Source organism: Sorex fumeus, unplaced genomic scaffold, assembly GCF_029834395.1.
Source record: "Sorex fumeus unplaced genomic scaffold, SorFum_2.1 ptg000002l, whole genome shotgun sequence".
Classification (NCBI taxonomy): domain Eukaryota; kingdom Metazoa; phylum Chordata; class Mammalia; order Eulipotyphla; family Soricidae; genus Sorex; species Sorex fumeus.
The window spans coordinates 55,132,650-55,144,989 of record NW_026606059.1 but is presented as its reverse complement, the minus strand read 5'-3'; the positions used below and the strand labels follow the sequence as shown (position 1 = coordinate 55,144,989).

The 12,340-nt window shown below is 49.7% G+C and overlaps 1 pseudogene; it reads left to right on the top strand.

The window, feature by feature from the left end:
• Positions 1-10,824: 10,824 nt before the first annotated feature.
• On the top strand, positions 10,825-11,512 carry LOC130020013 (cytochrome c, somatic-like; annotated as a pseudogene).
• The last annotated feature ends 828 nt before the right edge of the window (positions 11,513-12,340 follow it).

Sequence of the window (12,340 nt, the reverse complement as noted above, 5' to 3'; positions counted from 1 at the left end):
CACGGACACAATTTTTTTTTTTAAATGATACTTTGCATGATTACACTTTGCCCAGAAGAATTGGATCACAATTTTTTTTTAAATTGTAAATAAGAAGGTACTTTACATTTTAAAGGTATGTTAAGTCCACTGTAAATTTCACCAAAACATGGTAGGATCTCTGCCATCACAATTTCTATGATAGATTGCCCCGTGTCCTACGCGTTTTATTTATCCCAGAGAATTGAAGTTATTTCAATGATTCTGCTACTGGGTGAAAATCATTAGTCTTCACACGGCCAGCTTTAAAACTTTAAAAGTAATTGTACATCTTTTGTTCTGGTTGGGTTTAGATGATAGGTTTTGGCTTTTTTTGGCAGGGAGAGGAGCAGGTCACACTCGGCAATATACAGGGGTGACTCCTGGCTTTGCACTCAGGACTTTCTCCTGGCAGTTCTCAAGGAAACCCATGGGATGCTGGGAATCGAACCCGGGTCAGCTGCATGCAAGGCAAATGCCCTACCTGCTATACTATCTAGCTCCAGCTCCGACGATAGGTTTTGGGATACAGACATCGCAGCATCCTCCTGTGTTCCGTTATGTTCATCACCTAAAGTTCAGTCATGTTGCAGTCAATAGGAACAAATGAAATAATAAAAAGAATATTCAGTCAGCATTTAAAGAAATGACATCGACTGTTAACGAACAGACACTGCGTCTTTGAACCAGTCCTCAAAATACTGTCCCTATCACAATTAGTTTGTAACACAGCGTTTCTTTATTCCGCTTTAAAATTCATAGAAACACACTGAAATGCAATTATCATGGGAAAACTGGGGCTGCTGCACCAGGGTGTTGAGCTGCACAAGGATCTTGCCTACCGCGCTGGATCTGTGCTGGATGACAGGGGCGTCCACGTGGTCCTCAGGGGTCTGGCACAAGGATGTAGGTGGCTCAGACACGGTGGTGTCGGGGTGAGGCGGCAGAGACGGGGGCCCCGCCGGACGTGAGCCGGCAGGCCAGGCCAGGGCTGGGCTCTGGACAGCGGGAGGGTGGGCCCGGATGGGCGGCCGTGGTGGGTATCTCGGGGCAGACTGCAAGGGTGGGCCGGTGAGCAGCTGGGGGAGCCGGGGCGAGCAGTGGCTGTGGAGAGGCGGGGTGCAAGGAGGGCGGCCCGCAGCAGATGGCGTGGGCCTGCTGATCGACTTCTCAGTGAACCACTGCTGGCGAGGCACGGCGTGGCTGGACACCAGGTGTGGGCCCGGGAGGAGGAGGGGGAGGGGGGCGTCCAGGAGCGGGAAGGTGCTGGAGAGGGGCCTGCGGGCCCAGTCCCGTCGCTGGACGGCCACCGTGCTCTGGTGCGTGGGCAGATGCTCAGCAATCTAGCAAGCCACGCCCCGGCTCAGCAGGAGGGGCCGAGGCATGCAGGCTGTTCCCCCTGCTGGGACGTGAGGTGGGGGAGATGTCCAGCCTGAGACCGGAGTCGCTGCCCGTCACGGTGATGGTGATGCTGTTGCTAGCCTGCTGGGAGGCCAGCGAGTGGCCCCTGGAGTCGGAGAGGGCCGCCAAGTCTGCCGACGCGTTGATGGGCGGGTCAGGGGAGACGGAGGCCTCGGCCGCAGAGGCGGCAGCGGCCGGGATGGCCAGAGCCGAGGCAGACTCCACATCATCAACCTCCCGCTGCATCTTGCCTCTGCACCTGTGAACCAACCAGATTAAGCTCACAAAGTAGCAGCCGGCCACCATGAAGACCAGCGCGTCCCAGTAGGTCTGTGAGGTGAACTCCCCAGCTAGCCACAGCGAGACGCTGGCCATGCCGAAGGCCACAGTCAGGCCGCAGAAGACCTGGATGTGCCGCAGCACCGCCTCCCGCTGCCGGGCAGACCCCTGCCACTTCCAGGGCCAGCGCATGCTGCCCTGGGACACCACGTCATACAACGAACTGTCACTAGGCGTATTGAAGCCTCTGGCCTGAAGCTCAGCTAAGGGCCAAATGAAGCCTAGGCAGCCCCTGCTTCTCCTAGGCACCACGTCGGGGCGTGGCCTGCAGTGTGGTGTCATGTACAGGGCACAATGGGCTCGACAGGAGGAGTCGGGGGGGGGGGGGGGGGGCTCGCATGTGCAGTTGCTCTGCTCAGCCTGCTGAGATTCCCTGCCTGGCCCCTCACCCATCAATCTGAGTTATCCTGTGGGAGGGGGGGGAGGTGGGCTTTGTGTCCTGGCCACGTGGCACAGCAAGTGGTGGTGCTACCTCCTCCTCCCAGGTCTGGGCCTTCCAGAACGAGCGCGAGGTTCTGGAGGAGAGCCAAAGTCAGCCAAAGTCACTCCCAGCAGCCAGTGTTGGTGCTAGGTCCTGAGTTTTCCGCCCTTTGGTCCCTGCAAGTGGGTGCCAGGTGGTGGTTAACCAGATTCTGAGGATTCTGAGGTGGGAGGAGAGCCTAGACCCCCAAGGCCTGTGGATTCAAGGAACTTCCAACAGACCAGTGTGATGTTGCCCGGCCCAGAGGTGCAGTCGCCTGTGGGATCTGAGTTTTCCCAACCTTTGGGACCTGCAAGTTGGGTGTGGGGTGCTTATGATGTTAGGTCTTCTGTGGGCCGGATCGTATTTCCCACGGCCTGGCTGACTAGTGAGATGGTGCTCTTGGGGGGGGGGGGGGGAATAGGTCAGAGAGCTGAAGCCCCTGCGTAGTGTGACGCAGCTCCAGGTTGGATCTCTGGCAATGCCAGGGTCACCCCCCCACCCTCTCACCCCAACCCCAGTCACAAAGGTGTGACCCATAAACAGGGTGGATGGGCAAAGTTCACTCCTTGAGCTAGTCAATAGCAAGCCTGCATGTGATGTGTATTCTCTCTATGGGTTTTCAATCTGGCTTCTTTCTTTTTTTCTTTCTTTCTTTCTTTCTTTCTTTCTTTCTTTCTTTCCTTCCTTCCTTCTTTCTTTCTTTCTTTCTACCATTTTGTTTGGGTTGGGAGTGTTGTTGCTGGTCTTTTTTGGCTCAGAGGTGTAAAACTGATTTCAAAAGCCAAAAGGGGCTGGGGTGATAGTACAGAGGGCAGGGGATTTGCCTTGCATGTGGCCGAACCAAGTTCTACACACATAGGCACTGTCTGTGGTCCCCCAAGCATGTCCAGGAGGGATCCCTGATGCAAAGCCAGGAGTAAACCCTCAGCTCTTCAGCTGTGGCTACCAAACAAACAAAAACTCTAAATCACCACAAGGGGCAGGAAAGGTAGTACATGAGGTTAAATCACTTGGCTTGATACAAGTTGGATTCTCAGCACCATGGAGCTCCCGATCTGCCCAAAAGACACGGACACAATTTTTTTTTTTAAATGATACTTTGCATGATTACACTTTGCCCAGAAGAATTGGATCACAATTTTTTTTAAATTGTAAATAAGAAGGTACTTTACATTTTAAAGGTATGTTAAGTCCACTGTAAATTTCACCAAAACATGGTAGGATCTCTGCCATCACAATTTCTATGATAGATTGCCCCGTGTCCTACGCGTTTTATTTATCCCAGAGAATTGAAGTTATTTCAATGATTCTGCTACTGGGTGAAAATCATTAGTCTTCACACGGCCAGCTTTAAAACTTTAAAAGTAATTGTACATCTTTTGTTCTGGTTGGGTTTAGATGATAGGTTTTGGCTTTTTTTGGCAGGGAGAGGGGCGGGTCACACTCGGCAATATACAGGGGTGACTCCTGGCTTTGCACTCAGGACTTTCTCCTGGCAGTTCTCAAGGAAACCCATGGGATGCTGGGAATCGAACCCGGGTCAGCTGCATGCAAGGCAAATGCCCTACCTGCTATACTATCTAGCTCCAGCTCCGACGATAGGTTTTGGGATACAGACATCGCAGCATCCTCCTGTGTTCCGTTATGTTCATCACCTAAAGTTCAGTCATGTTGCAGTCAATAGGAACAAATGAAATAATAAAAAGAATATTCAGTCAGCATTTAAAGAAATGACATCGACTGTTAACGAACAGACACTGCGTCTTTGAACCAGTCCTCAAAATACTGTCCCTATCACAATTAGTTTGTAACACAGCGTTTCTTTATTCCGCTTTAAAATTCATAGAAACACACTGAAATGCAATTATCATGGGAAAACTGGGGCTGCTGCACCAGGGTGTTGAGCTGCACAAGGATCTTGCCTACCGCGCTGGATCTGTGCTGGATGACAGGGGCGTCCACGTGGTCCTCAGGGGTCTGGCACAAGGATGTAGGTGGCGCAGACACGGTGGTGTCGGGGTGAGGCGGCAGAGACGGGGGCCCCGCCGGACGTGAGCCGGCAGGCCAGGCCAGGGCTGGGCTCTGGACAGCGGGAGGGTGGGCCCGGATGGGCGGCCATGGTGGGTATCTCGGGGCAGACTGCAAGGGTGGGCCGGTGAGCAGCTGGGGGAGCCGGGGCGAGCAGTGGCTGTGGAGAGGCGGGGTGCAAGGAGGGCGGCCCGCAGCAGATGGCGTGGGCCTGCTGATCGACTTCTCAGTGAACCACTGCTGGCGAGGCACGGCGTGGCTGGACACCAGGTGTGGGCCCGGGAGGAGGAGGGGGAGGGGGGCGTCCAGGAGCGGGAAGGTGCTGGAGAGGGGCCTGCGGGCCCAGTCCCGTCGCTGGACGGCCACCGTGCTCTGGTGCGTGGGCAGATGCTCAGCAATCTAGCAAGCTACGCCCCGGCTCAGCAGGAGGGGCCGAGGCATGCAGGCTGTTCCCCCTGCTGGGACGTGACGTGGGGGAGATGTCCAGCCTGAGACCGGAGTCGCTGCCCGTCACGGTGATGGTGATGCTGTTGCTAGCCTGCTGGGAGGCCAGCGAGTGGCCCCTGGAGTCGGAGAGGGCCGCCAAGTCTGCCGACGCGTTGATGGGCGGGTCAGGGGAGACGGAGGCCTCGGCCGCAGAGGCGGCAGCGGCCGGGATGGCCAGAGCCGAGGCAGACTCCACATCATCAACCTCCCGCTGCATCTTGCCTCTGCACCTGTGAACCAACCAGATTAAGCTCACAAAGTAGCAGCCGGCCACCATGAAGACCAGCGCGTCCCAGTAGGTCTGTGAGGTGAACTCCCCAGCTAGCCACAGCGAGACGCTGGCCATGCCGAAGGCCACAGTCAGGCCGCAGAAGACCTGGATGTGCCGCAGCACCGCCTCCCGCTGCCGGGCAGACCCCTGCCGCTTCCAGGGCCAGCGCATGCTGCCCTGGGACACCACGTCATACAACGAACTGTCACTAGGCGTATTGAAGCCTCTGGCCTGAAGCTCAGCTAAAGGCCAAATGAAGCCTAGGCAGCCCCTGCTTCTCCTAGGCACCACGTCGGGGCGTGGCCTGCAGTGTGGTGTCATGTACAGGGCACAATGGGCTCGACAGGAGGAGTCGGGGGGGGGGGGGGCTCGCATGTGCAGTTGCTCTGCTCAGCCTGCTGAGATTCCCTGCCCGGCCCCTCACCCATCAATCTGAGTTATCCTGTGGGAGGGGGGGGAGGTGGGCTTTGTGTCCTGGCCACATGGCACAGCAAGTGGTGGTGCTACCTCCTCCTCCCAGGTCTGGGCCTTCCAGAACGAGCGCGAGGTTCTGGAGGAGAGCCAAAGTCAGCCAAAGTCACTACCAGCAGCCAGTGTTGGTGCTAGGTCCTGAGTTTTCCGCCCTTTGGTCCCTGCACGTGGGTGCCAGGTGGTGGTTAACCAGATTCTGAGGATTCTGAGGTGGTAGGGGAGCCTAGACCCCCAAGGCCCGTGGATTCAAGGAACTTCCAACAGACCAGTGTGATGTTGCCCGGCCCAGAGGTGCAGTCGCCTGTGGGATCTGAGTTTTCCCAACCTTTGGGACCTGCAAGTTGGGTGTGGGGTGCTTATGATGTTAGGTCTTCTGTGGGCCGGATCGTATTTCCCACGGCCTGGCTGACTAGTGAGATGGTGCTCTTGGGGTGGGGGGGAATAGGTCAGAGAGCTGAAGCCCCTGCGTAGTGTGACGCAGCTCCAGGTTGGATCTCTGGCAATGCCAGGGTCACCCCCCCACCCTCTCACCCCAACCCCAGTAACAAAGGTGTGACCCATAAACAGGGTGGATGGGCAAAGATCACTCCTTGAGCTAGTCAATAGCAAGCCTGCATGTGATGTGTATTCTCTCTATGGGTTTTCAATCTGGCTTCTTTCTTTCTTTCTTTCTTTCTTCCTTTCTTTCTTTCTTTCCTTCTTTCTTTCCTTCCTTCCTTCCTTCCTTCTTTCTTACTTTCTTACTTTCTTTCTTTCTTTCTACCATTTTGTTTGGGTTGGGAGTGTTGTTGCTGGTCTTTTTTGGCTCAGAGGTGTAAAACTGATTTCAAAAGCCAAAGGGCCTGGGGTGATAGTACAGAGGGCAGGGGATTTGCCTTGCATGTGGCCGAACCAAGTTCTACACACATAGGCACTGTCTGTGGTCCCCCAAGCACGTCCAGGAGGGATCCCTGATGCAAAGCCAGGAGTAAACCCTCAGCTCTTCAGCTGTGGCTACCAAACAAACAAAAACTCTAAATCACCACAAGGGGCAGGAAAGGTAGTACATGAGGTTAAATCACTTGGCTTGATACAAGTTGGATTCTCAGCACCATGGAGCTCCCGATCTGCCCAAAAGACACGGACACAATTTTTTTTTTTAAATGATACTTTGCATGATTACACTTTGCCCAGAAGAATTGGATCACAATTTTTTTTAAATTGTAAATAAGAAGGTACTTTACATTTTAAAGGTATGTTAAGTCCACTGTAAATTTCACCAAAACATGGTAGGATCTCTGCCATCACAATTTCTATGATAGATTGCCCCGTGTCCTACGCGTTTTATTTATCCCAGAGAATTGAAGTTATTTCAATGATTCTGCTACTGGGTGAAAATCATTAGTCTTCACACGGCCAGCTTTAAAACTTTAAAAGTAATTGTACATCTTTTGTTCTGGTTGGGTTTAGATGATAGGTTTTGGCTTTTTTTGGCAGGGAGAGGGACGGGTCACACTCGGCAATATACAGGGGTGACTCCTGGCTTTGCACTCAGGACTTTCTCCTGGCAGTTCTCAAGGAAACCCATGGGATGCTGGGAATCGAACCCGGGTCAGCTGCATGCAAGGCAAATGCCCTACCTGCTATACTATCTAGCTCCAGCTCCGACGATAGGTTTTGGGGTACAGACATCGCAGCATCCTCCTGTGTTCCGTTATGTTCATCACCTAAAGTTCAGTCATGTTGCAGTCAATAGGAACAAATGAAATAATAAAAAGAATATTCAGTCAGCATTTAAAGAAATGACATCGACTGTTAACGAACAGACACTGCGTCTTTGAACCAGTCCTCAAAATACTGTCCCTATCACAATTAGTTTGTAACACAGCGTTTCTTTATTCCGCTTTAAAATTCATAGAAACACACTGAAATGCAATTATCATGGGAAAACTGGGGCTGCTGCACCAGGGTGTTGAGCTGCACAAGGATCTTGCCTACCGCGCTGGATCTGTGCTGGATGACAGGGGCGTCCACGTGGTCCTCAGGGGTCTGGCACAAGGATGTAGGTGGCGCAGACACGGTGGTGTCGGGGTGAGGCGGCAGAGACGGGGGCCCCGCCGGACGTGAGCCGGCAGGCCAGGCCAGGGCTGGGCTCTGGACAGCGGGAGGGTGGGCCCGGATGGGCGGCCGTGGTGGGTATCTCGGGGCAGACTGCAAGGGTGGGCCGGTGAGCAGCTGGGGGAGCCGGGGCGAGCAGTGGCTGTGGAGAGGCGGGGTGCAAGGAGGGCGGCCCGTAGCAGATGGCGTGGGCCTGCTGATCGACTTCACAGTGAACCACTGCCGGCGAGGCACGGCGTGGCTGGACACCAGGTGTGGGCCCGGGAGGAGGAGGGGGAGGGGGGCGTCCAGGAGCGGGAAGGTGCTGGAGAGGGGCCTGCGGGCCCAGTCCCGTCACTGGACAGCCACCGTGCTCTGGTGCGTGGGCAGATGCTCAGCAATCTAGCAAGCCACGCCCCGGCTCAGCAGGAGGGGCCGAGGCATGCAGGCTGTTCCCCCTGCTGGGACGTGAGGGGTGGGAGATGTCCAGCCTGAGACCGTAGTCGCTGCCTGTCACGGTGATGGTGATGCTGTTGCTAGCCTGCTGGGAGGCCAGCGAGTGGCCCCTGGAGTCGAGAGGGCCGCCAAGTCTGCCGACGCGTTGATGGGCGGGTCAGGGGAGACAGAGGCCTGGGGTGATAGTACAGAGGGCAGGGAATTTGCCTTTCATGTGGCCAACCCATTTCTACTCCCCGCATTACATGTTCCCCCCACCACCACCATGATGGATCCTTGATGCAAAGCCAGGAGTAAATCCTGTACACTATTGGTTTGGTCTCCAAACTAACCAAAGACATAAACTACCACATGGGGCAGGAAAGATAGTACAGGAGGTTAAATCTCTTGGCTTGATACCAGGTGGGTTCTCAGCACCATGTATCCACTGACAGATCTGCCCTAAAAACAGACACATTTTTTTTAATGATACTTTATTTGATTACTCTTTGCCTAGAAAAATTTGATCAAAATTTTTTAATATTGTAAATAAGAGGGTTCTTTACATTTTTAAGTTATGTTTTGTCCACTGCATATTTCATCAAAACATGTGAGGAAAGGTTTATGGTGCCGCTAGCATGTCAATCTGTACCTATGTGGCTAGTGCATTAGCAGCCTGATTGCACCGTCAGACTTTTACTACCCTAATGTGGCTGCTGTGCCTTTGGCTAAACCCATAAAACTTGGGGCAACGTTTACCAAGGAAGTAAACAGCGAAATGTTAGGTATGTTAGGTATGTAATCCCATCAGCGGCCAAGACTCAGAGACTATAAAATCCAGATCCCGGACGAGAACAGTGCAGTCTTCTGCCCCCGCGCCAGGGTGTTCCTTCCCGGAGCCCCTTGGAGGGGAGCGGGTTGAGCTTTCCTCTCCGCCCCGACCAGGGCTCCGGCAGCCGAAGACCTCCAGGACCAGCCACCACCATCTGAGACCACTCTCTGCAAACATGAAGGTACTGGCAGAGGGACAAAGCCACGCGGGTTCCGGGGCCAAGACCTCCAAGCCTACTCGAATTGGAGTCGAGCATCTTCCACCCAGATCCTCCAAATTCCACTAGGCAGGGGTCACACCCACCACCTGGCCCCCTGGCGCCGTGTAATCCCATCAGCGGCCAAGACTCAGACTATAAAATCCAGATCCCGGAACTGCGCGCGGGCGCGCGACTTCTTATCAGAACTTTTTTTTTTTATGACATCTTATTGTCTCATTCCTATTTTGGACAAACTTGCAGGCTATCGAATATAGCCTGCCCACAGGGCAGAGTCTGGCAAACTCCCCATGGCGCACCAAATATGCCAAATACCAGTAACAATGATGGGTATCATTCTCCTAAATAGCCTTGAATATAATCTCACGGCTAGGATGAAAGAGACGTTACTGGGGCCTGCTCGAGGCAATCGTTGAATAACAGGATGATGAAATGAAAATGAAATGAAAGAAATAACATAAAATATTTTCATAACAAGAAAGATTAAGTCATGGTAGAAAATGGGAGTATGCTGATATTCTTTTCTTATTCTGTGAGAACTATATATATTTCTGAACTCTGAGCTATGTAAGGGAAAATTATATTTAATTGTAGACATGACTTAAAATTAAGACAGAACTTAAATCTTTATAAAAGATAGAAAACAGTAAAACTTAAAATAAAAAGAGCTTAATAGCAAAACTCACAAAATTTAGTAAAATAAAATTGCATATACATATAATGTATCTCACATCCATTAACTTTTAAAATTGTTTAAATTCTATGATCTAAACCAACAATATTCGGATTGTATTATGAATTCAACAGGAACAGCATGAGCAAACAAAATACTAAAGTCTTTCTTCCCTTTGACGTTTTTGTGTGGGGAGGGCCTTTCAAGTGGTACTCAGGAGTTTAAGGGGCCTTACAGTAAGTCTTGGCCAACTTGGCTGGTTGGCCTATACAAAAGCCTTAGGATTCATACCTGTGATCCTCCAGGGCTATATTCAGTGGTATTCAGAGACCTCCAGGACTGTCCCCAGCAGTATTTAGGCACCATGTGGTAATAGAAATCTAATCACTGTGCCATCTTCTTGATTAATGATTTCTGTTAGAAGTATTTTTATTTCATTTTATTTATTTATTTTTCGTTTAAAGAAATACATTTATTTTTTGTTTACAGCAGAGCCTGGCAAGCAGCCCATGGCATATTCAATATGCCAAAAACAGTAACAATAACGGGCGTCATTCCCCTGACTCTGAAAGAGCCTCCAATACGGTAGTGTTGGATAAAACAAGGAGAGGCTGCTAAAATCCAGGGCTGGGACGAATGGAGACATTACTGGCACCTGCTCGAGTAAATTGATAAACAATGGGACAACAGTGCTACAGTGCTATTTTTTTTTCTAGCACACCCAGCAGTGCTCAGTGCTTACCCCTGGATCTGTGTTGGAGTATCTCCTGGCAGGACTTGGGAGATTATATGTGTTACCAGGGATCAAACTGGGGTATGCCACTTGCAAGCAAGCAAAAAAGCACAACGTCTGCTATACTGCTGCTTGGGCCCTCTGTTAGAGGTGTTCTTAATGGAGGTGCAAGTGTTAATGTTAAACTGCAGGGCTGTGAACAACAACAACAACAACAACAAAAAAAAAAAACAGAGTAGCAGTTTAAATACAGGATAGACTTTTATGGCAAAGCATAATGAGACACAAAGAAATATGTTTCGAGGTGCGGGCCGTTGTGTCCTTGGCCTTAGAGAGCGGCACGTTGGACTCACAAAGCGGACTCTCCATCTCACATGACACGAAGGCAAGATTCAAAGATGGGTGATACTGACAAGGGCAAGAAGATTTTTGTCCAGAAGTGCGCTCAGTGCCATACCATGGAGAAGGAAGGCAAGCACAAGACGGGACCCAATCTCCATGGTCTGTTTGGGCGAAAGACGGGTCAGGCAGCTGGGATTCTCTTACACCGATGCCAACAAGAACAAAGGCATCGCCTGGAATGAGGACACGCTGATGGAGTATTTGGAGAATCCCAAGAATTACATCCCTGGAACAAAAATAATCTTTTCTGGCATTAAGAAGATCGAATGGGCAGAGTTGATAGCTTACCTCAAAAAAGCTACTAAGGAGTAATAGTTGGCACCACCTTATTTATTACAAAACAAATGTCTCATGACGTTATTTATGTGTACCTTATTTAAATACATCTCGTTCACCAGAATTCAGACCATGAGTGAATGATAGTGTGTTTTTGTTAGGCAGCCCTGATTTAAATAAGATTGGCTTGTGTTTTAAATGAGTATGATCAGCTTTGAATTAATAATAATTCCAGGTCAGCAAGTGCAATCACTGTCCCTTTCCAAAGATATGATTGAACTTAATTCGTCACATTCACCTTTCCAAGGGATGGATATAGCCATCTCATACCTGTGGGAAAATAGTTTTCTATTCAGATTTATAGAACCCGCTATATTAATATATCTAAAGATTGAGGCTATCACTATCTCCTTAGGTTGTGTTTTTTAGCCCAATAAGATTAGTTGGCAGTGACCTTATATCTTTTCCTTAATTATGCTGATTTAATTAAAAATTCCCTGTATCTAAAACTGTTGCCTTTAACTTACTGAAAAGTATTTTAATGTGATGTATGTATAACATTGAATACAAAATACTTACCACTTCTCACAACTTTTAGATGATCTTAAGGTCAGAGGCTTTTAAAATTTAGCCTGGTGAGTTAAGAGTGGCAAATTTTGCTTTTCCTTTACTAAAGTCAGACTATGATGTAGTTCAGTATTGTCTTTTAAGCAGCTATTCAGAAACGCACACTTAGAAAACTAACCCTGTGTATGTAATTGATAACAGTGCTTTTGCCAACTCATTAGTAGAGGAAATATCATTAGCACAAATTTGTAAATTATGTGATCATAAGAATTAAGATGATTAAAACAAAGTCACAGATAAGAAAAGAAATATGTTTCTATGATAAAGAGTAATAGATACAGAAGATAGGACAACAAAATATTACATATGTTACTATATAAGTCCAAAATATATTAGAATTAGTGAAGATTAATTTAGTAATGAATCTTGTAATTAAATATTATAATACAACACTCTCAGAAAAATGGCAGTATAAAAAGCAAAAATGAGGACTATAGATTTGTATAAAGTGATTAATGAGGATAGTCCAGAGCTATGTAGAGAGTTTTCTAAAAATGAAAAGTAGCAAAGTCTATCACATACTAGACCATAAATATATTTTTAAATAATTATAAATAATTAATGCTATGCATCTATATTTGACTACCACTTC